This window comes from Vicugna pacos, unplaced genomic scaffold (genome assembly GCF_048564905.1).
Source record: "Vicugna pacos unplaced genomic scaffold, VicPac4 scaffold_20, whole genome shotgun sequence".
Taxonomy (NCBI): domain Eukaryota; kingdom Metazoa; phylum Chordata; class Mammalia; order Artiodactyla; family Camelidae; genus Vicugna; species Vicugna pacos.
In genome coordinates, this window is record NW_027328741.1 from 46666850 (window position 1) to 46677672 (window position 10823).

Consider the following 10823-nt stretch of genomic DNA (forward strand, 5'->3'; position numbering starts at 1 on the left):
ATTTGTTTCAATTATAGCACTGAATTTCAATTTTAAACAAAAATTCCGCTTTGGGATTTCTTAAATTTGATTGATTATTTTAATCTAATTTTATTTCATAAATATTAAAAATTTATATATAAACATAACAAATAAACTGATATTTATTCTTCTCATGTTTTGAATATAGAGCTACTTATTCTAAAGTACACAGATAAATACATACTTCCATTCCCAAATCAAATTATTTTTCACTTTAATTACAAATGATGATGAAATTGTTATACATTTTCTGTACAGGTTTTACACAAATTTCACTTTAAATTCCAAAACTTTAAAATTATTTTATATATTTTCTGCATTATTTATACTCTGATCACAAATCTGTCATAAATTTGTGTTCAAAACTATGGACATTGTTTTTAATTAAAAGACTCAAATATTTAATTGTTTAAAAAGCTTTTGTGGGGATAATATTTGCAGATCACAGTATAAAAATAAGCATTCTATATGTTTCATTTTAACTGAATGAATGAGAAGTAAACACTGGCTGAAAGTTACACTTGAGTTGATAGGATACCAGTCGTTTTGTGATGTCACAGCTACTCAGGTTGAGAACCATTGTGGTGGCCTAGCACTTTATTTGTTCAGGCCTGCCAAAGCAGTATTTGAAGCTGCAGTGCTCAAAATCATGCAGATTAGAAAAGTAGCTGCAGAAAAAGTTATATGAATTGGCATATGTTTCTTCAGAAATTCAAGATGTGTCATGTAAAGATGGACCAACTGCTTCAGGAAAATCCGGTAGATCTCTATTTTGTGATCAATCTCTGGGGACTTGGACGTGAGGTCTATGATTGAAGAAAATGCTTCTCAGAATTTGTCTGAAGAATCCTTGATAAAAAGGCCATGTTACACACGTTGTGTCCCTGAACCAGATGAAGATAATGATTTTCGTTCCCTGATATTTCCCAGAAAACTCTGGAAAATGGCTGGGAGTGACCAATTTAAATCCATCTGGTGGGATGATAATGGAACTTCCATAGTGATTGGTGAAGATGTCTTTAAGAAGGAAGTTTTTTTAAGAAATGCCCCTTTCAGAATATTTGAAACTGGAAATATGAAAAGTTAAGTTAGACAGCTTAACAATTATGGGTTTAGTAAAGTACGACAGAATATTTAAAGATCTGCTTGTCTAGCTGTCTTTCTGACAGAAGAAAAGGAAGTCTCTGTTTTAAGCAAAGTATTCAGAAACTTTAGTTACCACTTGGTAACGTATATATAAAATTTTATTTTGTGCATCAATCTATGGTAATATAAATGTAAAGCTAAATTTGAAAATTGTATAAAACTACTAAGGCTAAAATGCTTAATTTTTCTAAAAAATGATGACAGTGCCTTATGTATTCATATTATAAGAAACTTTGCTGGCAACTATGAATCTAAGCAGAAATCTAAATAAAGGTATTAAAGTGGCTTTTCAAAAGTGGCATTCACCATTACTGCAAATTCTAACTTCTTAAATATGATTACTGTACTATTTAAATGTGTATTTTCCAAATAAGGAACTTCAAAATGTCAGCAATATTCATATTTTGATGATATTACCTTTGGATAGTAAACGTGAAATCTGAGGTTTTATATGTTATGCTTATTGTAGTGTTGTCTTTTGGTTAAAATTCTTACTAAAATCTTTCTACTTTGGTTGTAGCTGCAGTTCTATCATCATCCAAATTTTAAACGAGGCTGTCCCCAGATTTTAGTGAGAATAAAAAGAAGAGTTGGGATTAAAAATGCCTCTCTGGTGTCTTCATTGGCTGAAGATTTCAACAAGAAGCACTATAAAGCAGGGGGTAATATGGATAATCATAATTCTGGTTTTGTGGCTGACACTAGTGGAGAAAGTTCATTTTTACCTTCTGCAAATTTAAACATGCCTCTAATAAGGGAGCCCTCTTCTAGCCACATAGTTGGTGATACAAATACCTCGATAAGAGGTGATTTTTCTCCTCCATCATCAATGTCAGTTAGACCCTCAGAACAAATTGCAGTGGATCAATGTTCTATTTTAAATGAGTTGACCACTGTCCACTGGCACTCTCAAAGCAGCTACACTGAAGCAAATGGCCGTGTTGTGAACTTCATTACAACTACAAATTCTACTTCTCAGTACAGCATTTTATCTCCTATACAGAGGAATTATATTGGACAGATGTTGGAGCATTCTAGTTTTCCAAATATATATCATAACATATCTGCCAATGAAGGGAGTTTTTCTAAACTTCAACCAGGGAGAAACCCACGGTTTCCAGTGACAGTGATAGCTGATACATCAGCTACCTCTCTTTCAAGGACAATTCATCAGACACCTTCAATATATGAACGTCATCCTAATCACAACTGATCTACCAGCGGACTACCAGATTATGCAGGATAACAAAGATTAAAAGTGAGGTTGGCAAATGTCAACAAATATCTGCAATTTTCTTATTTGAACAATAAACATAGATGTGTACCTGTATTTACCTTATTTTTTTAAATAGTGTTAAGTGTTAAATGGGAGACTATGTTACTATTCTAAGAAAAAATGAGATATTTGATTGATATGAACATTTGATGGAAAAATATGGGAGTTAATTTAAATATTTTCTTGTAAGGAAGAAGAGAAAATGCAAGAATTTGGAAAAAGACTAAAACATGGAGAGAGGGAAAAGTTCTAAGTGGTTTCTGGTTCATCCTGGAAAGTATGAAAAGTGTTAAGTTAGGATGTGTTACAACAGAAGATAAATGCAGGACCCGGCCCAGGGATCATGGTCTTTATTATGTCATCCCTGGAATCATAAAGGTCACATGATATAGTCTCAGATGGCACAATCAGCATGTGGTAGAATTTATGAAGTAATTTTATCTATGGTCTTCTTTGTGCTGTTCTCAAAGCATTCCAATTGGTGCTTTCATTTCCTCCCCTCAAGATTCTACACTATATTTTCTTTTTGATAATTTATCTTGCATTTATTTTCCAGCCAAAGACAAGCTAACTTCCTCAGGGTGGCACTTAATGCCTTTTCAAATCTAAGCAAACAAACTCAACTTTGTTTACTAATTTCTTTATAAATCTGGACACTGCCTACCTTGGCATATCTATATGATTCACTGTATCTTGAGATACATCCAGGCAAATGCTTGTCAACTATGTTAGCTGGAACCTCACCACTTTGCTCCAGCTCATCCTTGGGCTTTGGGTGTCCTCCTTTTATCTACTTAGACTTTCCCAGTCTCAGTACAGAAACTACCTCCTTCAGATGTTTTCTGTCTGTCCCCCTTTCCTTGTCTAACTTGGATACCAGCACAGTAAACACAGCACATGCCACAAGATGCATATTAGAATTTAGTGAATGAAAAATACATGTTGACTTTAAGCAAAATCTACTTTCCTGAAACAACAAAACTCTCATGGTATTCAAACTATTTCATTTTGGTCTTTACTCTTCACCACAAACTAGCTCTTTTCATAGCCCAAGGACTAGTCACTCAAGACAGTAATTGGAGGTAGATACAGGAGACAAAGTATTATTTTCTTATCCATTCATGCCTCCAGAGGCCTAAAGCATTCCATTCTCATTTTCTTCATTATTTCCTGTCTCTTCATCACCCACCCAACCCAAAATAGTTGATTCTCTTACCCATACTAATAACTATACTGCATTCTAATTAATTTACTTCTTAGAATCAGAGATTTGTCCAGAAGAGACAGTGATATTGCAAATATTTAATGTAGGTTTATGCACCCCCCCATAACTTGTGCCTTTCTAACCTTCACGCAGGAAGAATCTAAGAGGTACTAGGACCTTGGTTGGGGTGATCCTATTCAGTAACAAAATTGCAATCTAAAATGTGTGGACTAGAAGTAGGTGAGGGTGGTGGAATTAAAAATTTGTCCAAATGCATGAGTACCAATTTTCTGCAGATATTAGGAAATATAAAATATTCATGGAAGACTTTGACTATTTCCCATTAATTTAAAACAAAAGGTGAAGCATTTTCAGAATGTGAAATGCCCTGAAGTGATGGAAAAATTGTAGGCAACGTCAGAGTGTCTAAGGTTTCTGCTCATAATCATGCAGAAAGTGTCAGCTGATAAGACTGGAATGACAACATTGATTCCTGAAAATATGTCACCAGTTGTAAAGAAAGCCTTTGATAATGTGGAGAAAGGGCAAATGGGCCAGGGTAAGATCTTGCAAAATCCCACCAATATGTCCTTTACCAAGAGAAGAAAAGAGGCCACTTGAAGCAGGAGAGTTTTGTCTGGACAGCAGTGGTTTTTCCTACAACAGAAACATCAAGCTTTTAAGTTTGTCAGCACAACTCTGATGGTGGCTACGTTGTTGCTTGCATTAGCAGTCTGTGGTTCAGATGGTCTGTTTCAGCAGCTATTTTCCATCTCTCTTATCAGACAGTGGGTCTTAATGTGATCATCTGAACAAGGTTCTATAATAAGTCAAAAACTACACTTTACTCTCAAAATTAGAAATCCTAAAGATGAATATTGTTTGTCCAACTGTAGTTTTCTACCTGGGAAAATCTCGACTATTGGCAAAAGTACAAAAGTTGGCTGATGCTTTGAAAACTATTCTCTGAGCTCTGCCTACAGAACTCATCCCACTAAATACTACAAATCTCTCTACCACTGTGTGTGTGTGTGAAGATGGATTGTTAAGCAGTAACTAAATTTGTCTTAGTTGAGTCATCAGTAAATTATTATTCTGCAACTGGCAGAATCTCTGTGAATTAAGAGTTTCATTGAGCCACCAGATTTTCTTCCGATCAGGGAGAGGTATATTATGTTTCTCCCAGTATATTAATTGTTACCTGTTCATTAAATTCCGAGCTGATGCTAGGGCCAATCAACTGAACCCTTGAATTGGAATGAGGCATATACATTCTCCAGTCCCCAGAGCCCAGCACAGGACAGTGTCTCCTTTTTAATTTAAGCTTATGTCTAATTTCTTTTTTCTTCTAATTCTCATTGCTGACACAACTTATTTTGGCTTTGATCACCCCTTGACTAATTTAAAGGGACTGAACCACTGACTTATTCCTGTTCACCTAGAAATTTGAATAACCTTATTTTTTGTACTACCTGGAATAGAGTGAGCATAGTCAACATTTTGAAAGCAGTCTTCAGTCCTAATAATGCAGAACATTTATACTTCTGTGCCCAGCACTTGAGCAAGAATGTTTGTTGTGGATCTCAGAGATTATCCTCACATCCCCTAATACAACCATGAGAAAACACCAAATTGTTTTCCAAAATCAAGTCTTTGTCAGTATTACATTCCCATTGCAAAAGAGTTAAGAATTGTAGGAGTTCTGAAATTTTACCATGATGAGATTTTTAGCAACCTAACATGTTCATTTCTTACAGATGCTGTTGGGGAGATGAGACCATTGGTCAGAGACAGTGAACTTTATCACTCACAGAAAGAGCAGCCAGTTTCAAATTTGTATCCATTCCCTAATATCAGATGAATGTATATTGAGAAATTTTGATGCCTGCAGAAGCAGTGGTCTGTTAACATGAAGAAAATAAAGGCATGGTAAAACACTAATTTATTAGTATCTTCATGTATTATTTATTAGAATCACTTATTTATTAGTATTTTTACCTAGGATAAGTATATCATGACTCAAGTTTACTTGCTGCAGAAACAATCATGAGAAATGACATGGTAATATGTGAATATTGACTTTCCATTTTTCCTTCCGCTTCTATTGAGATATAATTGGTGTAGAATACTGTGTAAGTTTAGGTGTACAGGATAGTGATTTGATTTACAAGTATCATGAAATAAATATCATAGCAACTTTACGGAGAATTCATTATCTCAGTTAAATACAATATTAAAGAGATACAACTTGTCTTTTGGTTGTGATGAGAAAACTTAGGGTCTACTCCCTTAACAACATTCATATATAACATAAAGCAGTATTAATTGTAATTTTCATGTTACTATGGGGCATCCCTAGTACACATTTATTTTACGGCTGGCGGTTTGTAGTTTTGAGTGTATTAATCAAATCCTCTTTTCCCATCCCCTGCCTCTGTTAACTACAAATCTAATTTTTTTCAAAAATATGTTTGTTTTTGAAGTGTACTTAAATATATAAACAGTTTTTGATCCTCATACACAACGTAGTGTCTTTTCTATTTTTAGTAAATTTCAAACTGATCACCAGAATATATCTAGTTATTATATTTTGCTATTTAAAGTTATTTCATACTTATTTTTTATTCCCCATACAGCACATTTCTTGCCCTGACGCATTTAATTTGCAACTGGAAAACTTTTTCTCTTAATTTCCGTCAAACATTTCTTTTTCCTCACACCATTTCCCTCCTTCTTGTGATCAACCTGTTTCTTTGCATATCTATATCTCCTTTCAGTTGTGGTATGTTCATTTCTCTTAAATTCCAAATATGAGTAAAATCATACAGCATTTGTCATTCTCTTTCTGACTTATTTCACTTAGCATATTACCCTTTTTGTTTACACATGTTGCAAATGAAGAAGTTATTCGGTTTACAGCTGAGTAATAACCCATTGTAATTTTATCTGTGTGTGTGCATATATATATATAAATATAGATAAGTCTATGAAATATAAAAATAAAAATTATAGATGTGTATTTATATATACTATAAACACACATTTTCTTTATCCACCATCTATTGATGAACATTTAATTTGCTTCTATATCCTCTCTATTATAAATAATTCTGCAGTGAATATATGATTGAATTTATCTTTTCTAGTTTTTGTTCTTATTTTCTTGGAATAAGTATCCAGATATGGAAATGTTGGATTATATTTCATTCTAAATTTTTAGATAAAACTGCATACTGTTTTCCACAGTGGCAGCACAAATTAAATTCACTCCAGCAGTGCATCAGTGTTGTTCTTCTTACATCCTCACCAACACTTATATTTGTTATCTTTTTGATAATATTCATTCTGACAGGACTGACATACAATCTTTTTGTGTTTGGGCTTGCATTTTTTTGATGGTTTGTGATGTTGGCCAGTTTCTTATGCCTGCTGAATACCTTTCCCCACTGTATATTCATATTTTGTAATGGGTTAAATGACCATAACTGTCTGATTTCATTTTCAGGGATTCTTTGTGTTCCATTATTTTCTTTGTTCTGTTCCACTACAGTATTCTTTTTATTACTGTAGCTTTCTATTATAGTTTCAAATCAGAGAAAGTGATACATCCTCTTTATTCTTTGTCAAATATGTTTCTGTTTATTGTTTGTTTTCTTTTCTTTTTTTTAGTGATTTCAACTCTTTTGTGTTTACATGTAAATTTAATAATTATTTTTTGTAAGTGTCTGAAAATACACTAGGTATTTTAATAGGGACTGAATTTAATTTGTGTATTTTGTTGTCTACTACTGTCATTTAAACAATATTGTTTTCCTACTCTATGAACAGAGTATATCCTTTCATCTGTCTCCATTATCTTCAATTTCTGTTATAAATATTTTATAGCTTTCTGTGTAAAGGTCTTTTGCTTCCTTGTTTGGATATATTTCGAAATTTTGTTTTTTGTAATGCAACTGTAAATGAGACAGTTCCCTCACTTTCTTTATCTGTTAGCTTGTTGCTAGTGTGCAGAAATGCAAGATTCCTGTATGTTAATTTTACATTCTGAAATTTTACCAAATGCATTGATAAGCCCTAGTAGTTTTGAGGTGCCATCTATAGGATTTCAGTTTAAAGGATGCCATTTGCAAACAGATACTTTTACTCCTATTCTTAATTAGCTATGTTATATTTCCATTTATTTTGGATAGTTATGGCTAGAATTTCCAATACTATACTGAATAAAAGTGGTAAGAGTGAGTATTCTTGCCTTCTCCCTGCTCTTACAGCAGATGATTTCAGCTTTTAATCAGTGAGTGACATGTTAGCTGAGTTCTTGTCATATATGACCTTAACTGTGTTGAGGTATGTTTCCTCATGCCCAATTTGAGGAGAAATATAATCTTAAAAAGTTAATGAATTGTCACAATATTTTATGACTCTATTGATGAGACTATATAATTTTTATTCTTTAATTTGTACTCTGGTGTATCATATTGATCAATTTGTAGGTAATGAATCACTTTTGCATCCCTGGATTAAAATGTTTTTAATCATAATATATAATCCTGTTAATGTATTTTTTATTGTGCTAACATTTCAGTGATGATTTTTACATCAATGTTTATCAGTAGTATTTAGCCTGTAATTTTTTGGGGTATTTGTTCCAGTTTTAGTAATAGTGTGATACAGAAAGGTGGGGTAGGGAGCCTTCTTTCCTATACAAATTTTTGGAATTCTCTGAGAAGTATAGGTGATAGCTCTTCTGTAAATGTTTGGCAGAATTTACCTGGGAAGCTGTTTAGACCTGGAATTTTGTTTCTTGGGAGTTTTTGTTTAATTACTTATTCAATTTCATTAGTTTTAATCTGTTCTTTTTTTCTATTTCTCATTCCATTCTGGAGATTATGTCTCTCTCAGAAATTGTATATTTCTTCTAGGGTTTCCATTTTATTTACAAATAATTTGTTGTATATTCTTATGATGCTTTGTATTTCTTTGATATAAGCTGTAACTTCTCATTTATTTCTGAGCTTATTAATCTGTAATCCTTTATTCCCATGAGTCTGGTAAAAGTTTATCAATTTTATTTATCTTTCAAAAGGCATTATTTAGTTTGATTATATGTTTCTATTATTAATCATTATTTTATTTATTTATGTTCTGACTTTTCAGCTTTCTTTCTTTCTACTAACAATTTTTTTCTTATTTTGCTACATCTTTGTTTGTAAGATTATGTTATAAGAGAGAGATGTTTCTTATTTGTATAAGTGGGATTATTTTGCTATAAGCATCCCTGTTAATAAGCTTTTGTTATACCCCTTGGACTTTGGTTTTGTTGTCATTTTTCTTATATATATTTCCTTTGATTTTTACAGCAAAATTCATTTGTTGTTTAATATTGTATGATTTATCCTCCGCATTTTACTATTTTTCTTAGGTTATTACTTTTAATAAATTTCTATTCACACAGAATCCATATGTCACTTCTCAAAACAAGGAGTAGAAAATAAAATTTATACAAAAATGGGAAAGAACCGAATTTTCTAAAATTATCTTTGAAAAATGAACAAAGCTGTGGGTATAATCCTCCCTGAATTTATAACTTACTACAAAACTACAGTAATCAAAACATCAAAATATATCACTAAAAGTGACACATAGATCAATGGAACAAAATAAACAATCTGAAAATATACCCACACACATATGGTCAGTTAGTCTACAATGAAGGAGGTAAGAGTATACAATGGAAAAAAGGCAGTCTCTTCAACAAGTAGTTCTGGGAAAACTAGGACAGTACATGTAAAAGGAAGATGCATGAGCACTTCCTTCCAAAGAATACAAAATAAGATAAAAATGGATTAATTTCCTAAATGTAAAATCTTAAACTATACAATTTCAGAACAAAAACATGATGAGAAATGACTTTGAGATATATCATAGAAATATTTATTGCTGATCTGTCTCCTAAATGAAAAAGAAAAGAAAAAAGTAGAATTATCAATAACAGTTTTAAGTTTATGTAGGAAAAATTAGATGTACTATGTGATACATGGCTTCTACTTCTTGTATATGTGTGAAGGGCAAAGCCTTTTGCAGACAAAGGAAATCTTCTACAAGACATATGACAACACACAGAACAGAAGAAATAATTTCAGACAATGAGACCAACAAGGTGATAATCTCCATAAAATATATGTAGCATAGTAGACTCAATATTTTAAAACACAGGCCCCAACTTTGAAACAGATTAAGGATCTTCATGGAAACTTTTCAAAAACAGACATGAGGATGATTTTCATTCACATAAAAAGAAACATAATGTTGCTATTCATTGGGAAATCTTAAATCAAAACCAGAATGAAATATAATCTCATAGCAACAAAAATGGCTATTAAAAAGGCTTCAAATTACAAACATTAATAAGAATGTCGATAAAAGGGAACCCAGGTACACTGTTGGTGGAAACATAAATTGATGCATCCACTATTACAAAACTGTAATCAGTGCACAGAAAACTAGAAATAGAAATATTATATGTTGCAACAATTCCAGTTTTTGATATAAATCTCTAAAAACATGAAAACATTAATATTAAAAGATATATTACCCCCAATGTTCTTAACATCATCATTTAAAACAGCCAAGATAGATGCACACCTAAACTAACCATCTACAGATGATTGGCTGAAGTAGATGTGAAATATAGATAACATAATAAATACTTAGTCATTGTCATATCAAAAAATATAATTCTGCGATTTGGAAAAATGTGACTGGACCCAGAGGGCGTTGTACATATAAAAATAAGTCATACAGAGAAAAACACTTTAAGTTATCACTTATATGAGAAAACTAAAGATATAAGAGATATAATCATAAAGAAACAGGAACAGAATCACATATATATGTATAGTGTACCAAGTAGTGCTTTCCTTTGGGGACAGACAAGAAGGATGGTGAAGACAGAAATGTGCAAGCTACCAGTTATACATTAGAGAAGCAACAGGGCTATATTTACAACACAGAGAAATATTTTAATAATTTAAATGATTTTAAAGGGATTATAGGCATATATTTTAGTAAAATGTGCATGTATGTGGGAAAAACAATGAAGAAAATAACCCAGGAAAATCAAAATATTTTGTAGTAGTATGACATTAAGGGAGGTGATTTGTTCACTTTCTTTAATGT

At 32.2% G+C, this 10823-nt stretch overlaps 1 long non-coding RNA gene across 1 annotated transcript; it reads left to right on the top strand.

Moving 5' to 3' along the window:
- The first annotated feature begins 573 nt into the window (after window positions 1-573).
- On the top strand, window positions 574-1861 carry LOC140693723 (uncharacterized). Its single transcript, XR_012069424.1, has 2 exons — window positions 574-780; window positions 1688-1861. It is a non-coding gene; the product is annotated as an uncharacterized lncRNA (long non-coding RNA).
- Window positions 1862-10823: the final 8962 nt, after the last annotated feature.